Consider the following 24,979-nt stretch of genomic DNA (forward strand, 5'->3'; position numbering starts at 1 on the left):
GAAGAATGAGCTCATGACATATAAGTGACTAGTAGTAATGTCCGGCGTTGCTCGGGCTTTCTTGCAAATTTCCTGAATAGCTGTTAGCGGTTAGCGGTTAGGGGTTAGCGGTTAGGGGTTAGCGGTTAGGCGTTAGCGGTTAGGGGTTAGCGGTTAGGGGTTAGCGGTTAGGGGTTAGCAGTTAGGGTTACGGTTAGCGGTTAGGGTTAGCGGTTAGGGTTAGGGTTAGGGTTAGTGTTAGGGTAGCTAACCCTAACACTAACCCAAACCCTAACCCTAACCCTAACAGCTTGGCATCGCGGAGGTAAACAGCGCCCGGGGCAAAGTGGAAATTTGCGTCCCCCGTAGGCCTGAAACTTGAGTGGATTTGAATGGAAAATCCCATAAGGGATATCGATTTATCGATTTTTTTCGAATATCGGAATTGTTATGGAAAAAATTTTTATAGCCAATGAGCTAAGTTGGACCAAAAGCCATAATCGTACCGAATTTGAATGGAATCCGTTGGAGTTTGTGAAAATGCATCAAAACGAATTTTGAGGGGCCTCTTAAGGAAGACAATAATATCATGAGTATATGTGCCAAATCTTGTTTCATTTCATGCAGTAACAAAAATCTGATGGTGGAACAAAGAAAGGGGCATGCCGAAATATTAATATAGATGCGTGCGTGTGTGCGTGTGTGCGTGTGTGCGTGCTTGCTCAAAGCCCAAAGGCGGTTATTTCTTTGCTGTTGAAGTGATTGTGTAGGTTGTGCTGAGTCTTCCTCTGGGATTCTGTTCCACAGTGTGTTGTCTTGTGTCTAATATATCACTTGTATTATGTTTTGCCATCTCTAAAATTTTGCAGTCATGAAAAGTTTCCAGTATATAGCTGCAGGAATATTTTTGGGGGGAATTATGTGATGACTTGGAATCTCTTGGGCGGAAATGCACGATAAACACCGAAAAGGGTTATTGAGCGATCCCGAGTGCCGCCCACCATGTTCCACATGCCCCACGGAACCCTCGCGGGAATTGACCACGATAAACACAAATCAACGAGAGCAACGTTGATGGCACGCCATCTCAAGTCCACAAACTTCCAACATCTCAAATCCACACACACACACTCCAAAGCAAAGTTGAAATATGGCAAAAAGTTCCACCAGAAGTGACCTAATGCCGCATTTTAAGTTAAATTTTTTTTTCCCCGTTTTGATGTCTGTAACCCCAGGTCCCAGGGAAATGAACCGGGGGTCAAATCCCAAAAAAATAGTTACACATTTCATGCGCCGCCAAATGTTGATTTCACATTGAAATTTTCATTTAAAAAGTGTTGAAGAACGTGTCCGTAATTGCATTTTTCGGTTCTTGATCTTTTGACCCCGCGCCAGATGTCCGGGCCAAAAATGATACTGTTCTTGCACATTCTTGCCATGTGTTGATGATAACGACTAAATTTGGTGAATTTCTGCAGAACCGTTTAGGAGGAGATCGTATGACGGACAGATATGAACAGACAGACAGAGCCGATTCCAATATTGCCTTTTTTTTCAAAAAGCGTGGGAATAACAAGTAAAAAAAAAGAAGACATGAAATGTCAGAGCCCCCATTGTTTTTGTAATTTTTCTGCATGGGGTTAAATGGCGAGCCCACATTGACGTAAACTAAAATGGCCTCCAGTCCACCAGTCAGCCATCTTTGATCAGATCGCAAAATAAAGTTAGGTGTAAATGTACGCCATTGTGAACTGTACTTGTGCCAAGTTTGAACAAAATCAAACCATGCATGTTGGAAAAATGGTTGGGAATGCATTTAAGTGACAAAATGGCTGCCAGTCGGCCATGTTCGATCTGATCTTGAAAAATCAATGACGTGCATATGTGAGCCATCCTTAGTTATCTGTGTGCCAGGTTTAAACAGCTCCAATAAATGCATGTCCGAGAAATGGTTGAGAACGTGTTCAACATCAGGGTTTTTAAAACTATTTGGCCGTCAGTCGGCCATCTTGGATCGGATGTGCATATGTACACCATCAGGTGTTGGCTTTGTCCCAAGTGCAAATAACATTGGTCCATATATGTCTGAGATAAGGTTGCGGACGCACACGTGTACACACGCACACAAAAATCAAGACCAAATCCATAAGCCCCCCCATTTCGGACTAAAAAACATGAAATAACTCATTGTGCTGTTTATAAAGGGAAGAAACATTCCAAATATAGACGACATTAACAATACTTCACCTCAGAAGGACTGGATTGCCCTTTTGCCTTGTTCTTGTGTTTGTTGGAGAAAAGTCTTTGGATTCTCTTCAACACATTTCTTTTTTTATTGAGATCATTAGAAATCTAAAAAGAAAAAAATATGGGCATTACCTCTGAGCGCTCAGCTGGTAGAGTGATACTAAGGAGGAAATCAATGTGGGAAGGACTCAGCAAATTGTTCCACTGAACTAATGTTATTGTCAATACCTATTTTGGAGGCAACTCCCACCCCCCCCCCCCAAAACACACACACACACACACACACACACACACACACACACTATATGCCGTTAGACCCCGATTTTGGTACATCACGCGTGATGAAGGTTGTGATCAGGTATCCTCAAAATCATGTCTGTGGTTTTGGAAAAGAGAGCAAAAACCGTTTTTTGGAGTTCAAACCCCCAGTGGTCCCCCTTAGATCCTGATTTTCAGCTTAGCTGGAACTCAGTTCCGGGGAGCTTATGGGATGGTGCGTCGTTCGTCCGTCCATCCATAAACACTTGCAACTTCTCTGGAACTACAAACACGATTCTGATAAAACTTGACCACAAACTTCATGACCCGTAATGTACCAAAGTTTGTTCACGGCATTCAACTTCTCCAAATTTGAGGTCATGAAAATTGAGGATTTAAAAAATTTCACCAAGCTGTTGACCTTTGGTATATTTTGACTTCTCGTGGGGCGGATATGTTACATTTTTTGGTGGAGTTGTGCACTTCTGGAAAGAAGCATGAAACTTTGCCCTGGGGTGGGGGGGGGGGGTTTGGGTATGCTGATTTCAAAAATTGCGGGAACCACGATGTCACGCCAGCGGTTCTCACCAAAAATTAAGAAATTCAAAATGGCCGCCGCAAAACATTTTTGCCCATAAAACGGCTCTAAGTAGCCCGATTGCCTTGATCTTGATGTCTATACCTATGTTTTTGAGGTCAAGGAATCCAATAAAACACATGAGAAGACTCATAACCTACATCTTCAAGCTGAAAATTTTAAAATATTGCTGTTATAACACTAATTTTCATAGAAACGTATCACAGTGATTTGTCCCTAACCTTAATTCCTTAAATAATTGTGTTCATGCCACTAGAGCAGAAACCTGGTAAGGCTTGAATTTAGCACATTCTTGATGTTATTCATGCACCATTGTCATATAAATGCATAGCAAATTGTGTAAATGTAATAAATGTAATAAAACACAAACTTTCATCATCCAATCTGACGTTGTTGTTTTACTCATTCATCATTCAATGCAGAACATTCAGATGACATTGGTGACTTTCAATGTCTCACATTATACATGCTTAATTGATTCAACTCATTTCAGTGATTTCACATTTCAGAGCTTCTTTCAGTGTTTAGATACAAAGAAAAGATTATTGATCATGATATTTCTCGTCAGCAGGATTATAATCAAAAGTATCCAGACCTTAACGTGACGAGATGAACTGGAAATACAATTATTCAAGTATATTCACCAAGTTATCTTTCCTATTTTTCAGAAACCAGTGACTTCCATGTGGTGATGATCATCTAACTGATTGCCATGTCCAAAAGACTTAAACTTGCTCCACGGGCATGCGCTGCACCGGTTCAACCGACAAACTGGGACATTTGTGCTCTGTGTCAAGAACATGGTGGAAATCTCATAAACCCATCCATAAAAGGTTATATTATGTAACACTAGCTACGAATTTATCTGCCCTTAATGAACTGAACCATGTGCCATTGAGCATAAACATTTCACGACTCGATGATGGCGACGGCATGGAGAAAACGTTGGCTGAGCATGAAGCGAAATGGCACAAAGCATGTTACGTCCTGTGAAATGCAACAAAAGTGGAGAGAGCCAGGAAGCTGCAAGAAAAGGCATGTTCGAATACAGTTCCGTCACCACTGAAAAAAACACCTTCGCAGTTCAACCACTCCAGCATGTCCAATGGAAACAGAAGAGAGTCATCGACCAGCTTGTTTTTTTCTGTGATGAAACAACAGGGGACTTTCACAAAGCCGAAACAATATCCCTTGATACTCGTGTCCGAAATATCGCTACAGAACTCCGAGATACAAAACTGTTGGCAAAATTATCAGTTGGAGGTATGATCGCTATTGATGCTGTATATCACTTAAAGTGCTTGACATTATTCTATAACAAACATAGATCTCAACGAAGACATTCGATTGAAAAGTGTCACCAAATCAACGCAGACTCACTTGCATTTGCTGAGGTGGTATCTTATATTGAGGAATATGGTCAATTGGGAGGAGACCAGAATCATGTTTTCAAACTTACTGATCTCAAGGCATTGTATTGTGAGCGGCTTCAAACATTTGGTGGTAACACAACTGGAAACATCAATTCCACTCGACTGGCAGAGAAACTCCGACAGCATATTCCAAACCTAGAAGTCACTTGCAGGAAAGCACAATGCCCCATCACCAGATATATGGGGCTGGGAGAGAGTGAAAGATGATTCCCTTGGACGCCATGCTGGTCTACTCTGCCAGAGGCAGCCAAAGGTTGTCAAGAACTGTTGAAATGCGGATGCAAAAAGGAATGCACTAAAAGATGCACTTGTGTCAAAGCAAATCTGCCATGTACACAGTTGTGCTTCTGCTCGGGACAGTGCAACAGAGGAAGAAGTAAATCTTGGCCATGTTAACACAACACTACAGTGACATAGTGACTGATATGTTGGAGTAATTCGACATTTTAAATGGACACATATGCTGCTCCCTGAGCACATGGTTTTCCGAGTTTTTCCATCATATAGTTCCTGCAGCATTGAGAAATACATATTCTAAAGGAACTACATGTGTTGTACCTGATCATTCCATGGCTGAATAGTACAGAGTTAAACCTGGTGACTGGAGCAATAGTAAACCCCTGGTGGTAATTCTTGGAACTTGTTCATGTCATTTTGTTGTGTAGCATAGGTGTCCCTTTAACAGAACAAATGACACACAATTGGATCCCTTAAACTCATAAAAATTGTATTGGTGCCAAGATGGCAATCGGTGCACTCACTTTTGATGTTGACTGTTGTAGGAAATTGCGCTATGGGCGTTTTTAAAAAAAAATTACAACAAAGATATGTGTTAAGAGTCTTCACATGTGTTTTATTGTATTCCTTGACCTCAAAAACATAGGTATAGACATCAAGATCAAGGCAATCGGGCTACTTAGAGCTGTTTTATGGGCAAAAATGTGTTTTGCGGCGGCCATTTTGAATTTCTTAATTTTTGGCGAGAACCGCTGGAGTGACATCATGGTTCCCGCAATTTTTGAAATCGGCATACCCAACCCCCCCCCCCCCGAGGGCAAAGTTTCATGCTTCTTTCCAGAAGGGCACACTGATTTCACATAAATTATCCGCCCCACTACTCAGAAATAATGCGTGGTTGAATTCAGTGACAAGAAATACAAACACTGTTCAAATTTCAAGTGAATCAGGTGAAAATTGATGATTTTAGAAATGTGACAAAGTTGTTGACCTTTGGCCGATGCTGACCTTTTGACCTCATATCAATTAGCTTCTTGCTTATGATCAACTCCACTCTTTGGTAAAGTTTGGTGAAGATCAGTTTAAAATTGTGACCTGAAGGTGATTGATATACAAACAAACAGGGATGAAAACATCACCTCCGTCCACCTCTGGTGGGCTTAGCGGAGCTAATAACAATGCTTTACCTCAATCTGATTCAATTTGCCTTTATTCTTCGGCTTCTTCTTCTTCTTCTTTTTCTTCTGTGTGCCTTGAAAGCACCACATTTTCAAAATATTGAATCAACAGGATCTGAAAAAAAAAAGAATAATACTTTAAGCATGGAAGTACATTCTCAATTATTTTCAAAATTCCATCTAACAGAAATTTATAAAAGCTCAATTTAACAACGTCTTTTCTTTTCTGTTTGTTCCTTCATCTCATTAATTTGGCAACGAAGTGATGGGTTGGCTCTGGTAGAATGTATGCACGCGCGCGCGCACACGGTCGAGGTAGGTGCAGCCCAGATATTTGGTACGATGAGACAAAAGATTGAGGGAGTAGTTGAGTAACAACACATGATGGGACAGACACTGCACAGATATATATATATATATATATATATATATATATATATATATATATATATATATATATATATATATATATATATATATATATATATATATATATTGTTACGGTTGTGGAAATTCGCATTACACCATGTGCGATAGAAGTGCAATCCGAGCCGGGGGTCAAAGGTGAGAAAAGGTGGGGGCCTCTTTTTGGCGGAATAATTCCCTGGCCCTGAGCCAAAACTGACTCCCCCGGCCCCGCACGGGGCGGGGTGCAGGGAGAGCGAGAGGGCACGCCCTCCTTCGAGAGGCTTCTCCAAGAAGCTCGAAGGGAGGCAGGGCCGAAAACGGGGCGGAGCGAAGGGCGGAGCCCCGCGCTACAAAAGGCGGACAGCATGGACCTTGAGTAGTCTTCGAGGCTTCCTGTCTCCTTGTCTTCGAGGGATCCTGTGTTCTTTGGGTTGTTTGAGCTTCTGGGCTGGACGTCGTCTTCTTCTTGGCGCTGCTTGTCTTGTCGGGGGAAGAGGTCCTGCGCTCGCAGCTTGGCGAGCGGCCTGTCAACGGAGGCATGGACGGGATATGCGGCAGCGCCGGTTGTGAGGTGGACCTGCACGTCCGGACGAGGAGTGCCGGAGAGGGTTCGTCGGCGGCGAGAGAGGTCGGGGCCAGGCGCGACCACGCTGACGGTCATGGGAGAGCGACTCACCAGCCACGAAAAGGGAAGTCGCCACTTCTTTCGTTTTCCCTTGCTTTTTGTGGAAATGCTTGTGGTGGCGCCGTCTGTTAAGTAGAACTGCGTAAGTGTTGCCGTGTGTCGGTCTTAGTCGGTAGTACCTCTTTTTAACTGTTTCTTTCTGTGCTTGGATACGTGCCTTTTATTATTGTTGCTGTGACTGAATATACGTGCTTGCTTTGTGTCCGTGTGTTGCGCAATAAAATGCTTGCTTGTTGAACTGTTCCCACTCTGCTTCGTCTCCTTTCTTTTTATTGACTCTCCATCCTGCATCGCGTAAGAGATTGGTAATGGGTGGAAGTTCCCGGTAACTAATCTGAACCGTCAAGGTCGACGATAACTCCGCTCGGTTATCTCTGCAGTATGGAACGAACCGCTTAAGCGGTTCGTGTCCGAAGTCGACCTGCGGCGAGGTACGATCGCCCGATTAACCATCCGCGTAGGTACTTAGGTAGGCCGAGTTTGGCGAACAACCCTATCCTAAGCGGGTAGCCGATTGGCACGATTGTGGTTAGGTTGAAAAACCTACCCATGACAAGCTCCCGGCGTTGTTCCGAGAGGGTCACGACTGAATTGTCCGTCCGGTGGGCGACGTGCCGCGATTCGAGTTACGTGGCAGATCGCATGCCGGCGGGCACGAATTCGCGACAATATATATATATATATATATAAATATATATATATATATATATATATATATATATATATGTATATGTATATATATATATATATATATATATATATATATGTTTTTATGTATATATATATATATATATATGTATATATGTATATATATATATATATATATATATATATATATATATATATATATATATATATATATGTATATATATATGTATATATATGTATGTATGTATATATATGTATATGTATATGTATATGTATATATATATATATATATATATTGTTGTGGTTACCAGATTCGCAAACCACCATTCAGGTCCCTTAGGTGAGGTATCTCGGTAAGTGCATGTGTAGTTAGGCCCAAACCCGTTGTCTAGTGGGAATACATGTCATTTATACGTGCTGCGACTCTTCAGGATAGCCGTTTTCTTTTACTATCTTTATTTTGGACCAATCGCCACCATCACAACCACAACATCAACCACCGACCACAACCACCGCTTCACCACAACCGCCACGACCTTTACCGTCACAACTCGCCACCATCGCATCGCCGTCGTCTCGCGCCACTCATGGGCACCGATGCTGGACTCGTGTAGGGCGCACGTTGAACAGCGTGTACAAAATCACGGATTTTCTGCTTCAAAAACGGATCCAAACGACACACGCCCACTTTTTGCCGTCCAATCGGTGAGCGAGGGGCGACCTGGCCCCGCCGCCCAGGGCGATCGATATATGCAAATTTGTGGATCAAAAAGCCTTCACGCCCACTTTTGTCGGGCCAATGGGGAGCGAGTTGAAAGGTCAAAGGGGGGGGGGCAAAGGGGAAGGTAGGGGAGGAAAAAGGGACGGGGTGCGTCAGTAAAAGGCGTAGTAAGAAGTCGGAACGAGGAAGAAAGGAGTAGTAAGAAGTCGGAACGAGGAAGAGGGGGGTCGTAAAAGTCGGAGCGAAAGAGTCAGCAGAACGGAGGCGAAGGAGTCGGAACGAGGCGAAGGAGTCGGAACAGAGAGTCAAGACTTCGCGGGCGGTGGAGCTGCTCGTCGTGTGCGTTGGAGTCGGAACGGAGGGGACGAGCTGTGGAGAGGCGGCGAGTCGGACGAAGGGTGCTCGCGTCGTGCAAGGAGCTGCGCGCCCGAGAGGCCGGCAGCGCGACCTGGCCGAGGTGGAGACGCTCGTCGCACACATAATAAAGATCCTCTATACCCCGAGCATCAGCAACCCCCTCCTGTTTCCCCCGCGCTGAGATAGTGCGACCAAGGGGCCCGTTCCCACCCCCTGCCAGGCACTGTCCACGAGGCCCGCGGGTTGCGGGGCCATCGCGCTCCGCGTCTCATCACCAGACGGGTAGGCCCGACCAGTGTCTCGGCCCCAGGCCTACCTCATTCTTGAGGGTATTTCTTTTCCTTGGTTTTGGGTATGTGTTGTCGGCGCCGTCTGTGAAGTAGAATTGTATAAGTGTTGCCGTGTGCTCGGTAGTCGGAATTAGCTCTGCACTGTGTTTTCACTTTTATGTTTGCTTTTGTGTAAATGGAATTGTGTTTTCTTTTTGTGTGCATTTGGTGGAATTGTATTTGTGTGCTTCCCGTGTGCCGCGAATAAATGTGCTTTATTGTTGAACTGTTTCCCGCTTCGCTTCATCTTTTCCCCATTGAATCCCCATCTTGCTTCACGTAAAGGGTTGGTAGTGGGCTGAGTACGCCCGATAATTAATCGAACCGTCGAGGTCGACGATAACACCGCTCGGTTATTCTGATAGTACGGAACGGGTCGCAAGTGGCCCGTGTCCGAAGTCGACCTGCGGCGAGGTGCGATCGCCCGGTCTACCCTCCGCGTGGGTACTTAGGTAGGTCGAATTTGGCGAGAGCAACCCTATCCCACGCGGGGCTGATTGGCTCGATCGCGGTGAGACCGAAAGGTCCACCCGTGACTGGTTCCCGGCGTTAGTCCGAGAGGGTCACGACTGGATTGTCCGTCCGGTGGGCGACGTGCCGCGATCAGTTACGTGGCCGTCGCACGCTGGCGGGCGCGAAATCCGCAACACTGGTGTCAGGAGTGGGATACAAATTCATCGCCCTCCTCGCGGCACTGGTATCGGAGAACAGGAAAACGGGCTCTCCTGTCTCCGGCTAAATTTACGGGAATCGGTCCAGGGGTGAGAGAAGCGACCCCCGATTCCCTCCAAATTTCGAGCGAGCTAAATTAACCCTTCACGAGAAGCAAGATGGCGTCTCAAGGCGAGCGGGAGCCGGGGGTATTAGAAATGGATGTAGAATGTGTAGGATCCATGGTCCAGGATGGAATCCCTGAGCAGGAAATGTTGATTGTGCAGGAACACGGACTCGCCCAACTGAACCCAGAGCCCGAAATGGGTGCGGCAGCGGCCGCAGTGTATGACACCTCCCTCCCCTCTCCACCAAAACCCTTCCCGACCCCCCGCCGAAACGGCTCACCCAAGCGCACCCGACATGACCCAGCTATACACCATGCTGGCAAAAATGTATGCGGAAACGACAGCGAAGATGATTGCGAACATGAACAAGCAAATGGACGAAGTAAAAACGAATATGAAAAACGAAATAAAAAGCATGAACGAAAAGATCGATGCGAGTACACAGCAAATGAAGGAAAGAACGAAAAAGCTGCGGGGTGAGACGCAGAACATGGGCCGAAGCCTGCAGGCGGGCATGAAGGCCGTGACCAGGGAGCTGGGAATGGCGACTTCACGTGTGGGAGCAAACGAGCTGGGTGGGGGTGCAACGGCTGACAGGCCCGCGGTGGAGGCGGGTGAAAAAATAATTCGTGGAACGTGTTGGGCGAGGTCGGACGATGACCGAAAGGGAAAAATTAAATGGGGAGACCAAAACGTGTGAGACGAGACACGAGGTGACGACAACAGAAATAATAGTTGAGACAAGGGAGGTAAAGGGTGAAGAGTTGGCAGAGACACGGGAGACAGAAAAAATAGAGGGAAGACTACACGATGAAGACGGGGTAAGTGACGCGCACGCACACACGGAGGTAGTGGAGGACAATGGGGTTGAGGCTCATGCGGAGCGTGTAGGGACCCGGTGCGAGCAGCGGGATGGCCTCCTCCAGGAACGAGGGGAGGGAGTATGCCCCTTGAGGCGAGTCACGACCAGGTGAGTTCGGTCGTGTTTTGCGAGGTTGAGGGGACGAGTGCTGTGGACGGGTGCACGGAGAGCTTGGGTATAGAGGGCCCAGGAGACCCTTGTGGGGACACGAATCCCCAGTGTGGTTGTCCCTGTGTGTGTGGTGCAAGGTGTGAGTGCGTCCCCGTGTGTGGAAGCGACCCCGTGTGTGAGTGGTGTGGTGGCGATGGTGCCAGAGTGCGTGCTTCCCAGCACGCCGGGTGTGGATGGGGCACCGTGTGTGAGTGTCGCCGTGTGTGTGAATGAGGCACCGCGGGTGAGTGCCCCCGCGTGTATGAGTGAGGCACGGTGTGTGGATGAGGCACAGCGGTTGAGTGCCCTCGCGTGCGTGGGTGAGGCACCGCGGGTGAGTGCCCCCGCGCGAGTGAATGGAGCACCACGTGTGAGTAGTATGGTTTGTGTGAGTAGTGAGGCACGCGTGAGTGAACGGCCGTGTGCAAGGTCGCTGTGTGCCAGGGAGACCGTGTGTGTGAGAGAGCGGTATGAGAGGGAGATGTCGGTTGGCATGCGGGAGCACGCAGCCGCGTCTCCCCGTGTGAATGTGATGGAGTGGACTGTGTGCGTCGTAACACGCAGGTGTGCGTGGGTCGAATGGAGACGACGACGGCGACATGAGAAGAGAGAAAGCCGAGTAGCGGCTGTGGTTGTTTCGAGGACCGTGCCGGGTTCACCCAGCAGTGAGCACGCGGTTCGTGCTGTGCAACGCACGAGACCACCACGTGCTCGCTTGCGAGAGTGAAGTCCCGGTCCGGAAACGCCAGCGGTGGATTTGCCGATCCCGCGGACGGACAAAGTTTAGGCAGGACTACGGATTTGGACCGGACGGGTTCCCCACGCGATCGTGTGTGTTAAGCTCCAACGGGCAAAGCACATGTGTTCGCGTGGGGAACCCCTCGAAGCGTGGGGCTTGTGGTTTTTTTTTTGCGCACGGTGACGTCATGGCTGCACGTGTGGTTGGAATCCGGCAGGAGGGGTATCTCTGCTGGATGGTACCGTCCAAGGAGGGACGAGGAACACGTGCAGCTGCATGACGTCACGGGCAGGTGCAAAGTGCGCGAGCTCTGAGTTGCCGCGCAGGTGCTGCGCATGGAAAAAAAAAAAAGCAAGCCTCACTTTCGGGTGTACAGGATTCCTGGGCAAGGGGTGAAAGACCCCCTTACCTGGGCACAGGATGAAAACTAGTTAGGGGGAAGGGTTAGCTTAGCTAGACCGACTTCATGGGGCAGGGGTAAGTCCTCATGGAGTCCGTGGAATGGATTAGTTAGAGGGATTGCAGCCAGATTTAGGTGGGGAAATAAAATGAATTTTTGAGTTAGGAGACAGAGACAGACTTGTGGATGTGTAGTGGGGACGTAGTTTAGCTACGTAGGTTAAAAGGAACGTGCTACTAGTTTAAGGGACGACGTGGGAGCACGAGTTAGTTAGGGGAGGTAGTTAGAAGGATGGCAGAGTTCAGCGGTGTGTGTGTTGAAGAGTTGGTGAGTTGTGAGGAGAGTACGTGTACATGTTGAGTGAGTGAGGCCAGCGGGTCTGTGTGTGTGGAGTGAATGGGGAATGCATGGTGCGATGAGTGATTGGGGGGAGGACTGACACCCGCCCAAGGGCACCCGGGGTCAGTGTAGAGTGAGTTAGCTGGGTTAGTCAAATTGAAAAATGGAGGTCGTCTTGCTGTTGGTGGGAAAGTAGGCTCGAGACCCATTTGGAGGGGTGCAGGAGCCCTGTTGACGGGCTTGGGAGCGTGGCTGCGAAAGGTGAGTATCGCTGAGAGGGTACCCCGGGCACCAGGCTAGTCGGGCGCGGTAGGCCATGGGCCCATGGGGGCCGGGATAGAGTAGTGGGCACGGGTGCGCCTGCTTGGTGCGGGGGCCCGGGGCGCCATTAGCCGCGTGGGCAGTGCAGTGGGCACGGGTGACCCTCGGAAAGGGGCCCGGGAGGCCGGCCTGCCACGTGTGCGTTTCAGGGGAGGTGCCATAGGGGGCACTCCCCGGTGTTAGGGAGCTGGTAGGCTCGGAGGCAGTGTAGTGCCCGGGGGTGCCATAGCGGGAGAATCGGCAGAGGGTCGTGCCTGCCAAAGTGAGCCACGTGTCCCAGCCAGGAGACCGTGTGAGGGCACGGAGAGAAAATTGGGGGGCGAGGCCCGAAATTGTGAGGACACCAACACAGGCGACGGGAATCTGGGTTGTTAGAACCAATAGTTTAAGCGAGGCGCTTGTTGAAAGCCCCGGGAGTAGTTTAACTGTTAAATGGTTAGGGTAGATTAGGAGATGTGCCCCTCCGCACCATCCATCCCCTCGCTGTCGTTGTGGGCCGCTGGACCCACTTGGTGTTAAGATCGCCGAGCTCTGGGGAGGCCATTCTGAGGCTTCGGGGGGCCTCGGCACAGGACGCTAGCTCTTCCTTATTCCCCTCCGGGAAGGGAAGGTAGGGGTTGGGAGTAGGCTAGGTGACAGAATAGGTTAGCCGAACAAGGACGATAAAGGGGGTTAGGGGACGATTTATAGTGGGTAAGTAAAAATAAAAACAACAAAAAAAATAAGTTGGGGCTAAATTGGGGTTTGACAAATTAAGGGAGTGGGTATGTACAGTGACAGGCAAAGGCGACAGGTGGGAGCGAGACAGGAAGGTAGGGCCGCCCCCGCCTTCCAAGTGGCCAGCACCACCCGCACTCCTCCTCCACCAACCTCCACTGAACGGCAAAAAGCTGGCCAGCTTCATCTGCTGGCTGTGTTGCTGCCCAAGGCCTGTGCCGGCCCACTTCATCTGCCGGCTGGCTGTTTTCTTCAAGGCCTGTGCCGGCCAACTTCATCGGCAGCTGTTGTTTTGCTGCGAGGCCTGTGCCGGCCTGGTTCTGTGGGCTGAGTTTGCCTGCAGCGGCCTTCTTCTGCGGGCTGTGTTTGCCTGCCACCTTTGCCATGCCATGCCCACTGCCCACGTACACCAGCCCCGTTCAATTTTGCCCCCCCCCCTGTTCGTTTCCATGTGCGCCAGGATCAGAAAGCAACAGTTTGCAAGCTGCAAGAACTGCCCTGTTGGCAGCTACAACACGGGCCTGCAGTGGCGGCCCGTGCACCGTGTTTGTGTTCATGCATCCATTCGTTGTGCTCATTGCGTGTGCCACTTGAGCTGGCACGGAGACTGCGTTGTGCAGCCCAAGCACCGTTGTGGTTCACTGCGTTCAGTTCAAAAGGAAGGCTTTGGACTGCGTGTGAGCAGCCAGCCACGTTCCCTGTCACCTGCATTGTTTGAGCCAGAGACTGCATGTGGGCAGCCTGGCTCCCTGCTAACTGCTTTTCTTTGCAGAGTTCAATGATCCTGGGCCATGGTTTAGTGTAAAATTTGTAAGTTAAGGTTAAGATGTACTGTACATATGAGTGCGCCCCCGGCATGTCTGTCTTAGCGCCGGCAATTTTATTTAAGTCGTCCGTGTGAGTGAGTTTGTTTAGATAGTTACGCAGCCCTTAGGTTATTTATTTTTGGGGACACGAATACCATGAATGTCGCACTCAGGGATCCGTAGGTAAAATGTACTAGGGGAAAACTACACATGATGGCACACGAAAATTTGACGACTCGGGACGAGTCTGTAAAAAGGGAAGGGGGTAGTGTTGTGGTTACCAGATTCGCAAACCACCATTCAGGTCCCTTAGGTGAGGTATCTCGGTAAGTGCATGTGTAGTTAGGCCCAAACCCGTTGTCTAGTGGGAATACATGTCATTTATACGTGCTGCGACTCTTCAGGATAGCCGTTTTTCTTTTACTATCTTTATTTTGGACCAATCGCCACCATCACAACCACAACATCAACCACCGACCACAACCACCGCTTCACCACAACCGCCACGGCCTTTACCGTCACAACTCGCCACCATCGCATCGCCGCCGTCCCGCGCCACTCATGGGCACCGATGCTGGACTCGTGTAGGGCGCACGTTGAACAGCGTGTACAAAATCACGGATTTTCTGCTTCAAAAACGGATCCAAAACGACACACGCCCACTTTTTGCCGTCCAATCGGTGAGCGAGGGGCGAATTGGCCCCGCCCCCAGGGCGATCGATATATGCAAATTTGTGGATCAAAAAGCCTTCACGCCCACTTTTTGTCGGGCCAATGGGGAGCGAGTTGAAAGGTCAAAGGGAGGGGGTCAAAGGCGAAGTTACGGGGGGATAAAAGGACGGTGTTCGTCAGTAAAAGGCGTAGTAAGAAGTCGGAACGAGGAAGAAAGGAGTAGTAAGAAGTCGGAACGAGGAAGAAGGGGGTCGTAAAAGTCGGAGCGAAAGAGTCAGCAGAACGGAGGCGAAGGAGTCGGAACGAGGCGAAGGAGTCGGAACAGAGAGTCAAGACTTCGCGGGCGGTGGAGCTGCTCGTCGTGTGCGTTGGAGTCGGAACGGAGGGGACGAGCTGTGGAGAGGCGGCGAGTCGGACGAAGGGTGCTCGCGTCGTGCAAGGAGCTGCGCGCCCGAGGGAGGCCGGCAGCGCGACCTCCGGCCGAGGGTGGAGACGCTCGTCGCACATAATAAAGATCCTCTATACCCCGAGCATCAGCAACCCCCCTCCTGTTTCCCCGCGCTGAGATAGTGCGACCAAGGGGGCCCCGTTCCCACCCCTGCCAGGCACTGTCCACGAGGCCCGCGGGTTGCGGGGCCATCGCTCGCTCCGCGTCTCATCACCAGACGGGTAGGCCCGACCAGGTCTCGGCCCCAGGCCTACCTCATTCTTGAGGGTATTTCTTTCCTTGGTTTTGGGTATGTGTTGTCGGCGCCGTCTGTGAAGTAGAATTGTATAAGTGTTGCCGTGTGCTCGGTAGTCGGAATTAGCTCTGCACTGTGTTTTCACTTTTATGTTTGCTTTTTGTGTAAATGGAATTGCGTTTTCTGTTTTGTGTGCATTTGGTGGAATTGTATTTTGTGTGCTTCCCGTGTGCCGCGAATAAATGTGCTTTATTGTTGAACTGTTTCCCGCTTCGCTTCATCTTTTCCCCATTGAATCCCCATCTTGCTTCACGTAAAGGGTTGGTAGTGGGCTGAGTACGCCCGATAATTAATCGAACCGTCGAGGTCGACGATAACACCGCTCGGTTATTCTGATAGTACGGAACGGGTCGCTTAAGTGGCCCGTGTCCGAAGTCGACCTGCGGCGAGGTGCGATCGCCCGGCTCTACCCTCCGCGTGGGTACTTAGGGTAGGTCGAATTTGGCGAGCAACCCTATCCCACGCGGGGGCTGATTGGCTCGATCGCGGTGAGACCGAAAGGTCCACCCGTGACTGGTTCCCGGCGTTAGTCCGAGAGGGTCACGACTGGATTGTCCGTCCGGTGGGCGACGTGCCGCGATTCGAGTTACGTGGCCGTCGCACGCTGGCGGGCGCGAAATCCGCAACACTGGTGTCAGGAGTGGGATACAAATTCATCGCCCTCCTCGCGGCACTGGTATCGGAGAACAGGAAAACGGGCTCTCCTGTCTCCGGCTAAATTTACGGGAATCGGTCCAGGGTGAGAGAAGCGACCCCCGATTCCCCTCCAAATTTCGAGCGAGCTAAATTAACCCTTCACGAGAAGCAAGATGGCGTCTCAAGGCGGCGGGAGCCGGGGGTATTAGAAATGGATGTAGAATGTGTAGGGATCCATGGTCCAGGATGGAATCCCTGAGCAGGAAATGTTGATTGTGCAGGAACACGGACTCGCCCAACTGAACCCAGAGTCGAAATGGGTGCGGCAGCGGCCGCAGTGTATGACACCTCCTCCTCCCTCTCCACCAAAACCCTTCCCCGACCCCTGCCGAAACGGCTCACCCAAGCGCACCCGACATGACCCAGCTATACACCATGCTGGCAAAAATGTATGCGGAAACGACAGCGAAGATGATTGCGAACATGAACAAGCAAATGGACGAAGTAAAAACGAATATGAAAAACGAAATAAAAAGCATGAACGAAAAGATCGATGCGAGTACACAGCAAATGAAGGAAAGAACGAAAAAGCTGCGGGGTGAGACGCAGAACATGGGCCGAAGCCTGCAGGCGGGCATGAAGGCCGTGACCAGGGAGCTGGGAATGGCGACTTCACGTGTGGGAGCAAACGAGCTGGGTGGGGGTGCAACGGCTGACAGGCCCGCGGTGGAGGCGGGTGAAAAAATAATTCGTGGAACGTGTTGGGCGAGGGTCGTGACGATGACCGAAAGGGAAAAATTAAATGGGGAGACCAAAACGTGTGAGACGAGACACGAGGTGACGACAACAGAAATAATAGTTGAGACAAGGGAGGTAAAGGGTGAAGAGTTGGCAGAGACACGGGAGACAGAAAAAATAGAGGGAAGACTACACGATGAAGACGGGGTAAGTGACGCGCACGCACACACGGAGGTAGTGGAGGACAATGGGGTTGAGCTCGCGGAGCGTGTAGGGACCCGGTGCGAGCAGCGGGATGGCCTCCTCCAGGAACGAGGGGAGGGAGTATGCCCCCTTGAGGCGAGTCACGACCAGGTGAGTTCGGTCGTGTTTTGCGAGGTTGAGGGGACGAGTGCTGTGGACGGGTGCACGGAGAGCTTGGGGGGTATAGAGGCCCAGGAGACCCTTGTGGGGACACGAATCCCCAGTGTGGTTGTCCCTGTGTGTGTGGTGCAAGGTGTGAGTGCGTCCCCGTGTGTGGAAGCGACCCCGTGTGTGAGTGGTGTGGTGGCGATGGTGCCAGAGTGCGTGCTTCCCAGCACGCCGGGTGTGGATGGGGCACCGTGTGTGAGTGTCGCCGTGTGTGTGAATGAGGCACCGCGGGTGAGTGCCCCCGCGTGTATGAGTGAGGCACGGTGTGTGGATGAGGCACAGCGGTTGAGTGCCCTCGCGTGCGTGGGTGAGGCACCGCGGGTGAGTGCCCCCGCGCGAGTGAATGGAGCACCACGTGTGAGTAGTATGGTTTGTGTGAGTAGTGAGGCACGCGTGAGTGAACGGCCGTGTGCAAGGTCGCTGTGTGCCAGGGAGACCGTGTGTGTGAGAGAGCGGTATGAGAGGGAGATGTCGGTTGGCATGCGGGAGCACGCAGCCGCGTCTCCCCGTGTGAATGTGATGGAGTGGACTGTGTGCGTCGTAACACGCAGGTGTGCGTGGGTCGAATGGAGACGACGACGGCGACATGAGAAGAGAGAAAGCCGAGTAGCGGCTGTGGTTGTTTCGAGGACCGTGCCGGGTTCACCCAGCAGTGAGCACGCGGTTCGTGCTGTGCAACGCACGAGACCACCACGTGCTCGCTTGCGAGAGTGAAGTCCCGGTCCGGAAACGCCAGCGGTGGATTTGCCGATCCCGCGGACGGACAAAGTTTAGGCAGGACTACGGATTTGGACCGGACGGGTTCCCCACGCGATCGTGTGTGTTAAGCTCCAACGGGCAAAGCACATGTGTTCGCGTGGGGAACCCCTCGAAGCGTGGGGCTTGTGGTTTTTTTTTTGCGCACGGTGACGTCATGGCTGCACGTGTGGTTGGAATCCGGCAGGAGGGGTATCTCTGCTGGATGGTACCGTCCAAGGAGGGACGAGGAACACGTGCAGCTGCATGACGTCACGGGCAGGTGCAAAGTGCGCGAGCTCTGAGTTGCCGCGCAGGTGCTGCGCATGGAAAAAAAAAGCAAAGCCTCACTTTCGGGTGTACAGGATTCCTGGGCAAGGGGTGAAAGACCCCCTTACCTGGGCACAGGATGAAAACTAGTTAGGGGGAAGGGTTAGCTTAGCTAGACCGACTTCATGGGGCAGGGGTAAGTCCTCATGGAGTCCGTGGAATGGATTAGTTAGAGGGATTGCAGCCAGATTTAGGTGGGGAAATAAAATGAATTTTTGAGTTAGGAGACAGAGACAGACTTGTGGATGTGTAGTGGGGACGTAGTTTAGCTACGTAGGTTAAAAGGAACGTGCTACTAGTTTAAGGGACGACGTGGGAGCACGAGTTAGTTAGGGGAGGTAGTTAGAAGGATGGCAGAGTTCAGCGGTGTGTGTGTTGAAGAGTTGGTGAGTTGTGAGGAGAGTACGTGTACATGTTGAGTGAGTGAGGCCAGCGGGTCTGTGTGTGTGGAGTGAATGGGGAATGCATGGTGCGATGAGTGATTGGGGGGAGGAGTGACTCCCGCCCAAGGGACCCCGGGGTCAGTGTAGAGTGAGTTAGCTGGGTTAGTCAAATTGAAAAATGGAGGTCGTTTTGCTGTTGGTGGGAAAGTAGGCTCGAGACCCATTTGGAGGGGTGCAGGAGCCCTGTTGACGGGCTTGGGAGCGTGGCTGCGAAGGTGAGTATCGCTGAGAGGGTACCCCGGGCACCAGGCTAGTCGGCCGCGGTAGGCCATGGGCCCATGGGGGGCCGGGATAGAGTGGGCAGGGTGCGCCTGCTTGGTGCGGGGGCCCGGGCGCGCCATTAGCCGCGTGGGCAGTGCAGTGGGCACGGGTGACCCTCGGAAAGGGGCCCGGGAGGCCGGCCTGCCACGTGTGCGTTTCAGGGGAGGTGCCATAGGGGCACTCCCCGGTGTTAGGGAGCTGGTAGGCTCGGAGGCAGTGTAGTGCCCGGGGTGCCATAGCGGGAGAATCGGCAGAGGGTCGTGCCTGCCAAAGTGAGCCACGTGTCCCAGCCAGGAGACCGTGTGAGGGCACGGAGAGAAGGTGGGGCGAGGCCCGAAATTGTGAGGACACCAACACAGGCGACGGGAATCTGGGTTGTTAGAACCAATAGTTTAAGCGAGAGGCGCTTGTTGAAAGCCCCGGGGTAGTTTAACTGTTAAATGGTTAGGGTAGATTAGGAGATGTACCCCTCCGCACCATCCATCCCCTCGCTGTCGTTGTGGGCCGCTGGACCCACTTGGTGTTAAGATCGCCGAACTCTGGGGAGGCCATTCTGAGGCTTCGGTGGGCCTCGGCACAGGACGCTAGCTCTCCCTTATTCCCCTCCGGGAAGGGAACGTAGGGGTTGGGAGTAGGCTAGGTGACAGAATAGGTTAGCCGAACAAGGACGATAAAGGGGGTTAGGGGACGATTTATAGTGGGTAAGTAAAAATAAAAACAACAAAAAAAATAAGTTGGGGCTAAATTGGGGTTTGACAAATTAAGGGAGTGGGTATGTACAGTGACAGGCAAAGGCGATAGGTGGGAGGGAGACAGGAAGGTAGGTCCGAGCCCGCCTTCCAAGTGGCCAGCACCACCGCACTCCCTCCACCAACCTCCACTGAACGGCAAAAGCTGGCCAGCTTCATCTGCTGGCTGTGTTGCTGCAAGGCCTGTGCCGGCCCACTTCATCTGCCGGCTGGCTGTTTTTCTTCAAGGCCTGTGCCGGCCAACTTCATCGGCAGCTGTTGTTTTGCTGCGAGGCCTGTGCCGGCCTGGTTCTGTGGGCTGAGTTTGCCTGCAGCGGCCTTCTTCTGCGGGCTGTGTTTGCCTGCCACCTTTGCCATGCCATGCCCACTGCCCACGTACACCAGCCCCGTTCAATTTTGCCCCCCCCCCTGTTCGTTTCCATGTGCGCCAGGATCAGAAAGCAACAGTTTGCAAGCTGCAAGAACTGCCCTGTTGGCAGCTACAACACGGGCCTGCAGTGGCGGCCCGTGCACCGTGTTTGTGTTCATGCATCCATTCGTTGTGCTCATTGCGTGTGCCACTTGAGCTGGCACGGAGACTGCGTTGTGCAGCCCAAGCACCGTTGTGGTTCACTGCGTTCAGTTCAAAAGGGAAGGCTTTGGACTGCGTGTGAGCAGCCAGCCACGTTCCCTGTCACCTGCATTGTTTGAGCCAGAGACTGCATGTGGGCAGCCTGGCTCCCTGCTAACTGCTTTTCTTTTGCAGAGTTCAATGATCCTGGGCCATGGTTTAGTGTAAAATTTGTAAGTTAAGGTTAAGATGTACTGTACATATGAGTGCGCCCCCGGCATGTCTGTCTTAGCGCCGGCAATTTTATTTAAGTCGTCCGTGTGAGTGAGTTTGTTTAGATAGTTACGCAGCCCTTAGGTTATTTATTTTGGGGACACGAATACCATGAATGTCGCACTCAGGGATCCGTAGGTAAAATGTACTAGGGGAAAACTACACATGATGGCACACGAAAATTTGACGACTCGGGACGAGTCTGTAAAAAGGGAAGGGGGTAGTGTTGTGGTTACCAGATTCGCAAACCACCATTCAGGTCCCTTAGGTGAGGTATCTCGGTAAGTGCATGTGTAGTTAGGCCCAAACCCGTTGTCTAGTGGGAATACATGTCATTTATACGTGCTGCGACTCTTCAGGATAGCCGTTTTTCTTTTACTATCTTTATTTTGGACCAATCGCCACCATCACAACCACAACATCAACCACCGACCACAACCACCGCTTCACCACAACCGCCACGACCTTTACCGTCACAACTCGCCACCATCGCATCGCCGTCGTCTCGCGCCACTCATGGGCACCGATGCTGGACTCGTGTAGGGCGCACGTTGAACAGCGTGTACAAAATCACGGATTTTCTGCTTCAAAAACGGATCCAAAACGACACACGCCCACTTTTTGCCGTCCAATCGGTGAGCGAGGGGCGACTTGGCCCGCCCCAGGGCGATCGATATATGCAAATTTGTGGATCAAAAGCCTTCACGCCCACTTTTTGTCGGGCCAATGGGGAGCGAGTTGAAAGGTCAAAGGGAGGGGGTCAAAGGCGAAGTTACGGGGGATAAAAGGACGGTGTTCGTCAGTAAAAGGCGTAGTAAGAAGTCGGAACGAGGAAGAAAGGAGTAGTAAGAAGTCGGAACGAGGAAGAAGGGGGTCGTAAAAGTCGGAGCGAAAGAGTCAGCAGAACGGAGGCGAAGGAGTCGGAACGAGGCGAAGGAGTCGGAACAGAGAGTCAAGACTTCGCGGGCGGTGGAGCTGCTCGTCGTGTGCGTTGGAGTCGGAACGGAGGGGACGAGCTGTGGAGAGGCGGCGAGTCGGACGAAGGGTGCTCGCGTCGTGCAAGGAGCTGCGCGCCCGAGGGAGGCCGGCAGCGCGACCTGGCCGAGGTGGAGACGCTCGTCGCACATAATAAAGATCCTCTATACCCCGAGCATCAGCAACCCCCCTCCTGTTTCCCCCCGCGCTGAGATAGTGCGACCAAGGGGGCCCCGTTCCCCCCCCCCTGCCAGGCACTGTCCACGAGGCCCGCGGGTTGCGGGGCCATCGCCGCTCCGCGTCTCATCACCAGACGGGTAGGCCCGACCAGGTCTCGGCCCCAGGCCTACCTCATTCTTGAGGGTATTTCTTTTCCTTGGTTTTGGGTATGTGTTGTCGGCGCCGTCTGTGAAGTAGAATTGTATAAGTGTTGCCGTGTGCTCGGTAGTCGGAATTAGCTCTGCACTGTGTTTTCACTTTTATGTTTGCTTTTTGTGTAAATGGAATTGTGTTTTCTTTTTTGTGTGCATTTGGTGGAATTGTATTTGTGTGCTTCCCGTGTGCCGCGAATAAATGTGCTTTATTGTTGAACTGTTTCCCGCTTCGCTTCATCTTTTCCCCATTGAATCCCCATCTTGCTTCACGTAAAGGGTTGGTAGTGGGCTGAGTACGCCCGATAATTAATCGAACCGTCGAGGTCGACGATAACACCGCTCGGTTATTCTGATAGTACGGAACGGGTCGCTTAAGTGGCCCGTGTCCGAAGTCGACCTGCGGCGAGGTGCGATCGCCCGGTCTACCCTCCGCGTGGGTACTTAGGTAGGTCGAATTTGGCGAGCAACCCTATCCCACGCGGGGGCTGATTGGCTCGATCGCGGTGAGACCGAAAGGTCCACCCGTGACTGGTTCCCGGCGTTAGTCCGAGAGGGTCACGACTGGATTGTCCGTCCGGTGGGCGACGTGCCGCGATTCGAGTTACGTGGCCGTCGCACGCTGGCGGGCGCGAAATCCGCAACAATATATATATTGTTGCGGGCCGGGGAGTCGGATGAGAAGACCACTAGGTGGGGAAAGCTATGTCGATTCCCACCAGACTCCCCGGAATTGTAGGCCGTCGCACACAGATAATTCCGTGACGTGGCGGGTCGCTTAATCGACCGTGGACGCCAATAACTCAACCGCGTGACCAAGGGTCCTCCTGTCTATGGGTTAATCGGGTTACCATATTAATCACGTGACCGGGTAATTTAATGACCGGGGAACAGGCCCTCGGTACGCCTTGTCCGAACCGGATCACTCTACCAGATTGGATGCAGCCGAGCGACACTGCCAAGGACGTACCGGCTAAAAGGAATGGATCGTTGGGAATAAAGTCCCGGCTAAGCGAGGATTCGGACCATGCTGGATCAATGGAAGAAAAGACAAAAATGAGCAGGGAACATTCCTAATAATAATAATAAGAAGAATAATAATAATAATTTATTTACAAGCAGGCGAGGAAAGATATGTGACACGGTGAGGATTTATTGGGGTGTGTAATGCAGGGATAGAAAGAAGCATGATGCGACAATAAACAAGCAACTTACAAAAGGGGACACAGAGCAGACTTAACATGAAAATAATACCAATAATAACTAGAACTACCACTTTATAACCGGGTACCCAGACGTCCGCCTTTGATACAACGTGAGACTTATATGATAGTCGCAAAGTTTCCCTTCGATAGGATAAGTGGTTGCAGAGAAAACATTCTTTAATAGTTATACAAATACAGCCCTGCTTCGACACAGCATGGGACAGACGAGTTAAGAACCGGAGAGCACAAGGTGTTCAATCTCGTTCTTACGTGTGCAGTTGGCCCTTTTTCCTAGGGACAATGTCGGTATCAATTGAATTGCGATTCCTGTACCCTCAAACGCTTTCAGGTGCAGCCAAATGAACCTTCTGGAAATAAACAACTCGAATGAGAGAAGATCCTCATCCTCTTAATGATGACGTCATAAAAACGAATATGACGTCATTGTGATGTATCAGGTTTGCGATAAATTATCTGTGTGAATGCCCGGCTTGATTCCAGCAAACAAAATTTAAACAGCTTGCCGAGTTTCGGAGATAATCGTATAGGCAATTTCCATTAGCGGCGTCATGTCAACTTTTTTTCTCGGAAGAATTTCCAAAATCGGAGATGGTTACTGCCTGCGGTGGGCTTTCTGCATATACATGGCAAGTTTCACTAAGATCCGATGAAAACTCTGGGTTGTGAAACAAAAAAATGTCAAAAAATAGGAATGACGTCATAAAAATTGATATGACGTCACAGTGATGCATCATATGTGCGGTAATTCATCTCTGCTAATGCCCTGTTCGATTCCCGCAAACAAAATTCAAAACGCTAGCCTAGTTTCGGAGATAATTTTTTAGGCGACTTTCATCAGCAGAGATATTTTGACGTCATAACTTTTTTTCTGGGAGGGATTTTCAAAATCGGAGATAGTTACTGTCTGCGCAGGGTATTTATTTATATATATATATATATATATATATATATATATATATATATATATATATATATATATATATATATATATATATATATATATGTATATGTATATATATATATATATATATATATATATATATATATATATATATATATATATATATATGTATATATATATGCATATATGTATATATATATATATATATATATATATATATATATATATATATATATATATATATATATATATATATATATATATATATATATATATGCCAAGTTTCAGGAAGTTTCGATGAAAACTGTTGGCTGTGAAACAAAAAAGTCCACAAGAAGAACAACAACGTAAGACTTGAGATCCTCCAGAAGGATCTAAAAATGTCAAAAAATAGGAATGACGTCATAAAAATTGATATGACGCCATAGTGATGTATCATATGTGCGGTAATTCATCTCTGCTAATGCCCTGTTCGATTCCCGCAAACAGAATTCAAAAAGCTTGCCTCGTTTCGGAGATAATCTTTTAGGCGATTTCCATTAGCGGAGACATTTTGACGTCATAACTTTTTTTCTTGGAGTAATTTTCAAAATCGGATATGGTTACTGTCTGCGCAGGGTATTTTTACATATATACGCCAAGTTTCAGGAAGTTTCAATGAAAACTGAAGACTGTGAAACAGAAAAGTCCACAAGAACAACAACGTGAGTAAGACTTGAGATCCTCCCAGAGGATCTAAAGAAATCAAAAAGCTCTCAGATTCAAATAATTAAA

General features: G+C 50.1%; 1 long non-coding RNA gene across 1 annotated transcript in view; it reads right to left on the reverse strand.

Moving 5' to 3' along the window:
- Window positions 1–24,979, reverse strand: part of LOC147029195 (uncharacterized) — a 32,854-nt gene that overhangs the window by 273 nt on the left and 7,602 nt on the right. The window contains exons 2-3 of the long non-coding RNA XR_015056971.1: window positions 5,940–6,045; window positions 2,227–2,331 (exon numbers count right to left, since the gene is read on the reverse strand). This is a non-coding gene — a long non-coding RNA (uncharacterized LOC147029195). The remainder of the gene's footprint in view (window positions 1–2,226; window positions 2,332–5,939; window positions 6,046–24,979) is intronic.

Source organism: Eptatretus burgeri, chromosome 4 (genome assembly GCF_056783735.1).
Source record: "Eptatretus burgeri isolate ZD-2024b chromosome 4, Ebu_testis_v1, whole genome shotgun sequence".
NCBI classification, from domain to species: domain Eukaryota; kingdom Metazoa; phylum Chordata; class Myxini; order Myxiniformes; family Myxinidae; genus Eptatretus; species Eptatretus burgeri.